We start from the raw sequence: 12,560 nt of genomic DNA, 5'->3' as shown, positions 1-12,560 counted from the left end.
TCATAATCACAATTCTAAATATCATAGTTAATTAAAACTTTACGAGGAATATAAAACTTTCATAGATCATTACATAATAAATCATAACATGTCTTAAAACATTCGTCTTGTCTTTCAAAATCAAAACATTAATTATAAAACATAACAAGTCTTCCGATGTCAGGCTTTTATTCTTCTGCCATGTGTCCCCGCTCAAGCTAGCTGTCTCATTCTACTTGCATGCGTGCATACTAAAAGTCAGCTACGCTGAGTGAGTTTTAGTTAATCATACATCATATAATACATATACTTACCTTCCATTATGCATCCGAAGATACATAATAGATACTTTACTAAGTTACTTTCATTACATAATTTCACATACTTTCATACTATAATATTACTGTCCATTATATCTCAGATATTATTAGGGTATGATCCATCTGTCCTTGTCTATCTCAGATATTACCTAGGGTCTGATCCCTTTCTTATCTATCTCATATATTATTAGGGCCTGGTCCCTTTCTTGTCTATCTCAGATATTATTAGGGTCTGATCATTATTTTCTTCTCTATCTCAGATATTATTAAGGTCTGATCTCTTTCTTCTCTATATCATATATTATTAGGGTATGATCCCTTACTTCTTCATCTTCGTACATACTGTCTATACATACCCGTAACATACATATACTTTCTTTAATCATTCATGCATATTCATATATTGTGCATATACATATATATCATACACATTCATCTTTCATATACATACCTCCCTTGTCAGTACATGCAATATCCGAAGATCGTTCATGTACCGACAACCTTTCATTCACATACATAACATAATATCTATCACGTAAGTCAAACATGGAATACACTTACCATTTAAGGTAAGTGTATTAACTATCACATCGAGTATGCGCACAACCCCGAAAACATAACAAGGAAATGAGGCTAGAAACTCACCTGAATGCGATTACGTTCACCGTTAACTGTAATCCCTTTTTTTAATTGAGCACGGCTAACTGTATAACAATTAAGCGTATCAATTAACTATCACTACCCATATCGTCTTTCTAGATCAATTATTACCCATAACGAACGGGGGTCCGGGGGCAGCGGCGCTGGCAGCAAGGTTCTAGGGGCGGCAGCCCCTAGCGGGGTCCAAGGGGCAGAGCCCCTGGCTGGGGTTAAGCTGTCAGGTCAGCTTGAAAAAATTTTATTTCCAATAACTGTCTTAACACATTTTTCATTAAAATTTTAAATTATTTTTCTAATTCGTTACTCATTCTTCATAACGAATTAAGTCTGATTCGTTATTTGATTCGTTGCCTTTTATCTGTGAGCGGACATAAATGTAAGCGAACATACACGTTAAGCGAACTTAACTTAAGCGAACTTAGCTGTATGCGAACTTAGCATTAAGCGAACATAGTGGCAGGCGAACTTGAATGAGGCGAACTTAAAATTAGCGAACTTAGCATTAAACGAACTTATCATCAGGCGAACATATTGGTAAGAGAAGTTATCTACAGTAGCGACGGGTTTTGATTTTAACCCCATAAACATCTCTGTTCAACCCGTAACCCTTCGATATGAGGTTAATCAATCCCGTGAACATTCCCATGGTCATTTTTGGATAAGATTCGGCCCGAAAACGCATAAAGTTTGGACCTTTTTTAAGCTAAAAAACGTTCAATACTAGATCTACGGTTTATCTTAAACGAACCGTACATGTTTATAGGTTTATTAGGTTCGTCCTAGCATCAAGTTCGTTACTTTACGTTTTGTTTAGACCCGATCTATTATAGTTTCAATTTTCATGGCTAACCGTCTATAAAAACATGAACTTTAAGATCGAAACCATACCTTTACGTTTTCGTTTTGGTCTCGGTTAGCTAGATATGAACTTTGGATCTTGTATCTATCTTGAATCACGTTTGCTTGCTCGGATTTCACCTCTCTCGACTACGTATAAGGTGGTGTGTGTGTGTGTGTGTTTGGAGTGTGTAGAGATTAAGATGGAAAAAAATGAGGAGTTAGGGTTTTAGGGTGATTTAAGAGGATATTTATATTCCCCAATACCCATGGACCTAAAGTCCATTACCCTTAATTCATCTTATTTAATCCCAATCCATGATCTTTTCTTTATTTAGCATAAATTAATTGTTAACACGCGATAGCTAAACGCGACTTTCTCTATTTAATATTAGAATATTTTAGGATGTTACATTTGGTGTTCTTGTTTTTTAAAATATTTGTTTTCTAGGCGTGAGGGGCATTTTGACGTTTGGAAATGATAAGGTTATCTCAAGAAAGGGAGACCAAGGTTGTAACTTGTAATGATAATGAAATATGTTGACTAAACCGAATATTTTTTTGGTCAAGTCAAATTTCGCATTTCGGCCGCCACTGTACACATTGTACACTTCGTCTTTGTCAAAAGTCCTGTTTATTTTTTTTGTCACTGCTTAGTGCTTATTTCTGATTAAAAAAACTATAAACAAATATTATAAATTATTGTTAACACCATCACTCCTTTTTCTAAATTAAACTATTAGAAGATTTTTTAACTAATATATGAAAAACATAAACTGAAAGGTGATTGTATTATAATAGAAATCTATTCTATCAAGGTCTAACAAACTGTTTGACTGGAAAATGCTTTAACCGGCTTGTTAGTTAGAATTAGGGCTGTGCACGGTTCGGTTTAGTTCGGTTTTTAGGCAAAACCGAAATCTTAGTCATCGGTTTTTGAATATACAAACCGTTCGGTTTCGGATTTTTCGGTTCGGTTATAGTCGGTTTATTTCAATTATGTGTAGACATTGCAAAAAAAAATTAAAAAATGAATATGATAATTTTAAGCTTGTAAGAGTATATTAGAATACCACAAATATATTGAACACAATAAACAAAATTAGACGCATGTTACGTGGAACCATACGTATACAAAGTTGTTAGAGTAATAGAGTTTAAAATTTAACAAAGCTCTTAACCAAAAAACACTAAAAAGTTTAGTTCTAATCTTCATTCATCATCTTGTTTATCTTCAAAGTTTAATCTCAGTCTTCATAATCTTCATCACTATTAATCGGTTTAGTTCGGTTTTTTTCGGTTTCGTAAAAATGAAAAATCGAACGGAAACCGAAAATTCAGTTTTTCAAAAAAAAAAACAAAAAGTTAACCATTTTCTGTTCACCCCTAGTTTGAATCCAATTGAAAGATGTTTAACTAGACCGGTGTGACCCATAGACGTTCCCACTTCCCAGCCCGGCTAGTCCATTCCATGCTTAAAATCAAGTGATAAGTCAAGTCAAAATACAACAAAATCACATTTAACAAAGTTCTTATATATGATTTTCGCTTTCATGTATTAAGTATCTAGTACTTACGTACGCTAGCTTGCACACAGCCTGCCCAAAGATTGGTGCCTAGGATTCAAGTGGATAGGAGTGGACCTTGGCCATTTAATACCATATCAATGCATGCACATGCGATGTACTCTCAGTCTAATTAACTACAACTATAGCCAATGTGTTGAGGAAGGTTGTTTTTATAAATCGAAATGTTGATAGAAATCACTTTGCTACGATGTTTGAAAATCATGATATAGTGACATCATTGTAAAAGTACACCTTAAGAAACAAGAAAGCTAACCCTAAAAAAATAGAAAATAAAAATAAAAAGGAAATTTAATAATAGAAAAAAGATGTTCCTAAAACTTGGCATAAAAAGAAATAGGAGACATATAAGTGGAAAAAGGAAATTAGAAATATAGAGAAACAAAGTTAAAAAAATAAAATAGAAAAGAAAAGAAAAAGAAAGGGTTGGGGCTAAAACATTTATATAGTTTAATATAAAATATAAAATTCAAAATTTGATATAAAAATAGTAATTTGATATAGAAAAGTAATTTTTTTAATGTTAGTACCATCTAAGATGTTTAGCGAAGAAAGATTTGAACTTGAGACTCTTTGAATACCATTTATGTGTCTTACCACTTGGCCTTCATATGGTAATTATATATTGAACAATAAAAGAAACGCCCAGGTTCCATTCTCAATACTCATGTAAAAATTGTATGTATTTATAAATGTTGTTTAGCTCATATGGTAAGTCACATCATATATTATGTCTAAGATTCTGAAAATGTACATAGCAAATTAGCAAGCACATATAAAAGAATTGTATGTATCTATAAACGTAGTTTACAAACATGTTAAGGCACTTAGGCGCATCATGTATTATTTGTAAGATTATGACAATATAACATCAAAATGACTTGTTAATTTATTATGATCTATTGTGCTTTTATGTAATCAAAACCAAGTTACTAACAAATGACAAAGCCAATTAAGTCAGGTTAAAGTTTTATGAGTACTTAAAAACAATTTATTTGACCATTTGGACATTATCCACCTAGTTCTTGTGAAACGACTTGATACCCCTTGTATTTCTTATCAAATGAGCTCATCCGTTCATCACCATATTCCCCTCTCACCACCTAGTCTCCTATCTTACAACCATAATCGCCACTCAATACCAACAGTATACTTGTCTTCCAACACTTCCTGTCCTAACACACGAAGAAAAAACCGCTTTAGCATCTCCAACGTCACATATTGTTTCGATCCCTAACATCATGTTTCGAGCCTAAACATGTTGTTTTCTATCTTTGTGATTGGATTTGAGTGTTATTGTTATTATACGTACTTGAATTGGTTATTGTGTTAATGGAGTTAGTTAATTTGCTAATCCATTTATTTGTTGGTTTTTAATTATTGATGATTAGATGTGAAATTACGGTTTAATGCATTGGGGGTTTACTTTGACCCATGATAATTAGTTTGAAATCAAAAGCTACAAGGAATGTGATGTGGAGGCTTTAGAAAATAATCTAATCTAACTCCTCTAATAAAAGACCACCACTAAGTGTTACTTGTCATTACCCACCCAGTTTAATATTATTCGGATCTGTACCTTTTCTTTCTTTCCAAACCCTAAATCACAAAACTCTCCAACTCCATCATCCTTCCCCCTCTCCATATTATTGCTCCTCCACGGACGCCCCTACCACCACTGCCTGCACCGCCACTCCAATACATCTCTCCCAACTCCATCATCCTTCCCCCTCTCCATATTATTGCCCCTCCACGGCCGCCCCTACCACCACTGCCTGCACCGCCACTCCACGACCACTCTCCCAACTCCATCATCCTTCCCCCTATCCATATTATTGCCCCTCCACGACCGCTCCTACCACCACTGGTCGCACCGCCACTCCACGATCTCTTTCTGGTTTCCATACATCCAATCCATCCATCGATCGAAAACTCTCCTTCAACGCCAAATATGAATACCGAACCGGGACTCTTCTCCGATATCAGCAAGAAAGCCAAAGGTATTTCAATTCAATTCGATTCACTATTATATTCAATTCGCCCTAATTAATTTGTTTGTTTGTTTGACCTAATTATTAATTTGTGTTTGTGTTTAGATCTGTTAACGAGTTCTCATTAATATAGGTTCGTGTTAAAACGGTCCATGATTTATATCATAGTATAATAAGCTTAAGAGAAATGTAAATGTGTGTAGTTTTTTTCAATAACACATAATCGGTTAAAGACGAGAAAAAAATGGTATAAATTCGTTTTTTTAAATAATATCTTTAAATTTTCAAATTAATTTCTATCAATAACATGTCAACTTAATCCTCAAATTTTTGACTCCTTCAAATATTCCATAATTTTAGCGGAATATTATTTAAAATTTAACAACCAATTTTTCTTATTTACTATTTTCAAAAAAAAGATATTTTTTTTGTTTGTAATTTTTTCATAATAAAAGACTACCACTAAGTGTCACTTTAGCATTTAGCACCCTAAATATATATGTTTACAAATAACATTTAACACCAATTGTCAGCTTTTTTTCGTGAGAATATATGATTTAATGTTAATATTACAAATAATTTGGGTCAAAAAAATTTGTAATTACATTAATTAACTTAGAGTTTTATATGGAATGTATCTTTAAATTTTTAAATTAATTTATATAACTAAACAGGTCAACTTAATCCCCTAATTTTAGTCTCCTTCAAATATCCCCTAATTTTAGGGGAATATTATTTAAATTATAACAACCGATTTTCCTTATTTACGTAGTTCAAATAATCAATACTATATTTCATAATATTGTAATATTTCTAATAAAATAGGGATTTTTTTTCATATTATAAACTCATTTTAACCAAAAATAAAGATGTGTAATTGTATTAATTAACGAAAGAATCGGTTAAAGATGAGATTTCGAATTCACATAATCCTGAATTCAATAACACATAATCGGTTAAAGACGAGAAAAAAATGGTATAAATTCGTTTTTTTAAATAATATCTTTAAATTTTCAAATTAATTTCTATCAATAACATGTCAACTTAATCCTCAAATTTTTGACTCCTTCAAATATTCCATAATTTTAGCGGAATATTATTTAAAATTTAACAACCAATTTTCCTTATTTACTATTTTAAAAAAAAATATATTTAATTTTTTTCATAATAACTTTTTAGACACGGTTTGTTGTAAAAGAAAATCAAAACTAGATCAACATCATGTCATTTTCAGAATACCAATATAGTAGTTTAATAAAGAAAGGAGACATACTCAAATGCCTTATTTGTTTTTATTATTATTTTTTTTAGCATTTAGCACCCTAAATGGGAAGATTAATATTAGAACACAAAAGCAAGAAACTTTAATCTTTTATTTTTCTGAACACTTGAAAAATAATCTAAACCAGTACCAGATCATCATCATTATCATTTTCAGAATACCAATTTCGTAGTTAAAAAAATAATAAAAAAAAAGGTGTAAATACTCAAATGCCCAACATTTTTTATACTTAGCAACCTAAATATAGGAAGATTAAGATAAGAACACAAAAGCAACAAACTTTAATCTTTTATTAAAATATAATTTTTTATAACTTTTAGGTATCAATTTTTGTTTGGGTCAACTCTGTTTGGGTCGGTTTTATTAAAATATAATTTATTTTTCATATTATAAACTTATTTTAACCAAAACTAAAGATGTGTAATTATATTAATTAACGAAAGAATCGGTTAAAGGCGAGATTTCGAATTCACATAATCCTGAATTCAATAACACATAATCGGTTAAAGACGAGAAAAAATGGTATAAATTCGTTTTTTTAAATAATTTCTTCAAATTTTCAAATTAATTTCTATCAATAACATGTCAACTTAATCCCCAAATTTTTGACTCCTTCAAATATTCCATAATTTTAGCGGAATATTATTAAAAATTTAACAACCAATTTTCCTTATTTACTATTTTCAAAATATTTTCAATCCTATATAAAATTACAAGAACCCGTGTTCTCACATGGACAACTATGCGTCGCCTTGTTTAAAGTTACAAGCAGGAGTGGGCTAAAGATTCTGATTCTTGATAAACAAGGTAATCTGACCAATACAACAACAAATGTTGTGTACAAGGAAATTTTTTCTTATTTATAAAATACTTGTGTAATGTTTTTTTTTATTTCTTGTAATTTTAATGTAATTTGTAATTATATTAACAATATATGACAACTGTGTTCTTTATTGTATTTTGCTTAATGTTTAAATATTAAAATTTTCATTAACTGCCAGTGTAATGCACGGGTCTCAAACTAGTTAGCAATAAATATGACGAATGAGATGCTGAGGCTTTTACAAATTGACGAAATTTGGAGAGATTTTTTTCGTCCCTGTGGTTTGCTACTTTCGCCACTTCAGTCCAAAATTTGTATTTTTGTCAATTTAGTCCTCATAGTTTTAAATATTAGCCAATTACGTCCTATCCTTCTAACGACATCCAGATATGCCGTTAGTTTAAGGGTATTTTTGTCTTTCTCCCTTTTATTTTGAGTTATTGGTCATTTTCGTCCCCGTGGTTTGATACTTTTGCCAATTCAGTCCAAAGTTTGAAATTTTGTCAATTCAAGTCAGTTTTTTTTCTATAACCCTAGAGAGCGTTATCCAAGCCCAAAACAAGTCTGCATTTACTCTGTCGACAACAGTAATCATACCCCCTCCTCTCGTATTTAGTTTCTAGACGGTTCCTAAACTCTCCCCCATGGTGGAATTCAATGGTAAAGTGGTCAAAGCAATTCCGTGAAACCGAATTGTACGGAAAAAACTAAAAATCGTTTCTTTGATGAATGCATAATATTTAGGGTTTAGAGATTAACATATCATAACGAAATCTGGGTTGTAATCAACTATTATACATTAATCAACAAAACAATTTTTAGTTTTTTCTATATAATTCGGTTTCAGGGAAACCTTGACCACTTTACCATTGAATTCCACCATAGAGAAGATTTTAGGAAATGTCTAAAAACTAAATATAGGGGGGGTATGATTACTGTTGTCACCAGAGTAAATGCATACCAGTATTTGAGGTTGCTCGATGGTTTTGGGCTTGAATTATGCTCTTCAGGGTTACAATCAAAAAACATAAAAAATAAAAAAAACTGAATTAAACTGAACATTAAATTGACAAATTTTCAAACTTTGGACTGAATTGGCAAAGATATCAAACCACAGGGACTAAAATGACCATTAACTCAAAATTAAAAAGAGAAAGACAAAAATACCCTTAAACTAACGGCATAGCTGGATGCCGTTAGACGGATGGGACGTAATTGGCTAATATTTAAAACTATGAGGACTAAATTGACAAAATTAAAAATTTTGGACCGAAGTGGCGAAAGTAGCAAACTACAGGGACGAAAATGACCATTAACTCAATACTTGTGTAATGTTTTTTTTTATTTCTTGTAATTTTAATGTAATTTGTAATTATATTAACAATATATGACAACTGTGTTCTTTATTGTATTTTGCTTAATGTTTAAATATTAAAATTTTCATTAACTGCCCGTGTAATGCACGGGTCTCAAACTAGTTAGCAATAAATATGACGAATGAGATGCTGAGGCTTTTACAAATTGACGAAATTTGGAGAGATTTTTTTTTTTGTAAAACATTAAATTTATATACAACACAAACCGAGCTACATATGGAAAATGGATAAGCGAGCAACAAGCTGCGCTGCTATCCCCTTTTGAATCGCAAAGCCTATTCTATTAAAATATAATTCAAATGTGAAAGTTAGCTAAATTGTTGGTATAAGGACAAGTAACCCAATGTGGATAATGGGTAAGCGAGATAAATATAATATTTAGCTAAATTGTTGGTATAAGGCTAAGGGTAATGGGGCTTGGTTGAGCCCCAGGTGCCAAACAAAATCTGACACGTAGACGATGACATGGCCATGGATCAAACCCCTTAACCAAGCCCCAGAGGGTGTAATGGTCCAGGTGATCAGGGGCTTGATCCAGTTATTTATTTATTTAATTATTTGAAATAATACATTAAATAATAATATAAAACATTACATTAATAATAATATAAAACATTACGTTGATACTAGTCTAATTCAAGATTATCGGGTCTTCTATCCCACAAATGCTCGACCAACTCATGCCGAACGTTGCCGTGTAACTCACGGCTCTTGATGATATTTATGTTGTCGAGTCGTTGTTCATTGGTGATCGTCGATTATTGTCTTGGAATATCACCTTGGTAGTTTTGACAAATAGCTTTACCCTCGTCTTCTAATATCATGTTATGTAGAATTATACACGTAGAATTATACACGTGATCTCTCAAAAAGCTTACTGTCGCTTGAACCGCTTGACAAATGAGTTCGTCTTCTTCGGCAGAATAGGAAGACGAAGACGATGACGACGATGCCATTTATAAATATATAAATAGAAGTTTTGATTGAGAGAATGTATGGTTTGAGTTTTTATAGAAAGTGTGGATTTGTATTTATAGGTAAAAAAAATAAAATAAAATAAAAAAATTAAATATATTTGACTGGTCAACGGTAAGGTTGACCAGTCAACGAGGGTCCAACGGCTACATTTCCCCCCGCGGTCACACCCACGCCGCACGTCCACGCCCTTGACCACTAAATGGGTGTAGTGGTGTTCACGAGCCACCTCACCGGCCACCTGGACCGCGCCCCGTCCTTCGTGAGCCACTACCCACAATCTAAGGACAAGTAACCCAATGTGAATGTTACTTTTAACTTTAATTTCTTTTACCATTTTTTGAATTAAATTGACATGATTGTGATTAATAATGTTTGCCTTGGGGATGAGCAAATGGTGCTGGGTAATGGTACCGTATTGAATCGATTACTGATTTTTTAATGTTTTAGGATCGGTAAGGTACAAGGATTTTCGATATCAGCATCCATTTTTAAGATTTTCGGTAGCGATACCAAGCTCTCCCTAATATGCATAATTGATCCTCTCTCATCCGATTCATGTCAAGGAAATAGAACCTTTGGCAATCGTGTGGTTATACACATCCATTTTAAATATTTTCTTTGCCATTATCCAAATTATCATCTTATTTGATTATAATTCAACGATTGTTTTTTTTTAATTTACAAGGAAAGAACGTTAATTCCTTTTTATATTGAATATAAAATCCATTTTCTAAGAGGCTATCCATACAATTTTGAACTAGCAATCGTTTGGATTGATTATTGAATGGTTTTTACTTACAAAGGATTTAATTACATTGTATTAAGTTACTTAACACGAACTGACCCGAAAATTTTGATGTCGACTAGATATATATCCGAGCAACAAAGAACAGAGTGTTCCTGAGTATAACTTAAAGAAAGAAAGGAGAGTTTTTTTGGTGGAAGGAAATAACAAAAATGGTGTTCCAGATATTCATTAAAGAAAAGAAATGAAAAGAAAGTAGGATGTTTAAAGAGTAAAATGGAAGGAAAATGTTTAAAGAGAAATGAAAAGAAAAGAGTAGAATGAAAAGGAAAAGCTTTCCTTTCCTTTTATTTCCATTCTTTCGTTAAATAAACTCGGGAACACAAGGTGGAAATCTTTTATACTCGTCCACAAATGCGGATATAATAGCTAAAACCATAACTACAAAAACAAGGCATGTTGTGAAATAAAAGAGTAATGATTTGATCCAAACACAACTTGAGATTTGAGTTTGACTGTGACCGGCCCAACAAACTTGTACGTGGGGCCCACAGGGCACAAGAAGTGCAACTAGACACTGGTTGGGTTAATAAGTTAAAACATGCCAAATTTTAATGGATCAAATAATCTAATACCCCCACAAAGGAAGTATAGTCTGTACGTAATGCACTGGATAATAAGATTAGTCATATAAATAATCAAATAATCAAATACGCCCTGCTTGCGGTGCGCGCATATAATGTATATATGTGTGAACCCTCGGGTGGGCAAAAGTAAAATTGCATTAATTTTGACGTTATTTTACTAATCTCGTGAAAATAACGTTAAAAGTGGCGGAAGGTTAATCAGGCATCATGTGGTGGCGTTGATAGCCGAAAGACAAGGGCACATGCACCGATCAGCCGGTGTCCCGATGATTGAGTGCTATGTGCCTTATGTCCAAGGCTTGATGCAAAACTACTATCGAGCCGGGGGTATCACCGGAAGCAGCCTCTCTATCCCTATGGGATAGAGGTAAGGCTGTCTACATCTTACCCTCCTCAGACCCTACCATAGTATTGCTATTGGTGGGATATACTGAGTACGATGATGATGATAATGATGATGATGATATAAATAAAATACTAATTCTTAGTAACTACTACAACTTTTTAAAATCAGTGAAGTTACAAGTTTAGAAATGATTTACTCCTCTACTCTTAAAGAAGAATTAGACTAAAATTTAGGAGGTAAAGTTAGGGGTATTTGTCAAAAGTTTTTGGGCCAGCGTTATCAAGGAATTGATAAAATTTTATTTTTTCAATTGGTAAGGTTTCAGAATCCGTGGTTATATAAGATATGTAATTTGAAAATAGGGTTTAAAGAGTGTGTAAGTTGTCTTTAAAAAAAAGTTAATAGTAGTCAATAAATAAATATGACGAAAGAAGATAGAAATTCGTACTAAACCAAATTGAGTCTAATTTTCAAGTTTTCTAAGGTGGATTAGAGACGATGCAGACTCGATTTTCAAATTAAACTTTGAATTGATGGTCCGAGTCTAATTATTAATATGTATACAAAAGAAGTCTATACAAAAGACTATACATTACGAGAACACGAAAAACAAGACAAAGTATTTGTTTTTTTCAATATAAAATTGTAAACATAAAAAAATGTTATCAAGTAATCCATCATGAAACTCACAAATATAACAAACACCTTGATTATTCGTTTACGTATATAACATACACATATGTAAGTAATAATGCAAAACTAAACACACATGAGCAAAGCTTTTACAGTTTCAACTTTGACCACAAAACTTTCACAACAAATTAAAATGCACCGGGCTTCCGTCACATCCCCATCTAAACGCGTTATAGCTTTCTAACATATAATGCATTTAACACGTCTCACCAGACCGTCACAACGGACGCGTACAAATACTTATTATTATTGTTATCAATTATTAATATTAATTAATCAATTAAACAATTTCATCTA

Source organism: Bidens hawaiensis, unplaced genomic scaffold (assembly GCF_021521415.1).
Source record: "Bidens hawaiensis isolate Kalapana, Puna unplaced genomic scaffold, B.hawaiensis_p1.1 tig00001685_1, whole genome shotgun sequence".
In the NCBI taxonomy this organism is placed as follows: domain Eukaryota; kingdom Viridiplantae; phylum Streptophyta; class Magnoliopsida; order Asterales; family Asteraceae; genus Bidens; species Bidens hawaiensis.
Note: the sequence above shows the minus strand (reverse complement) of the source record.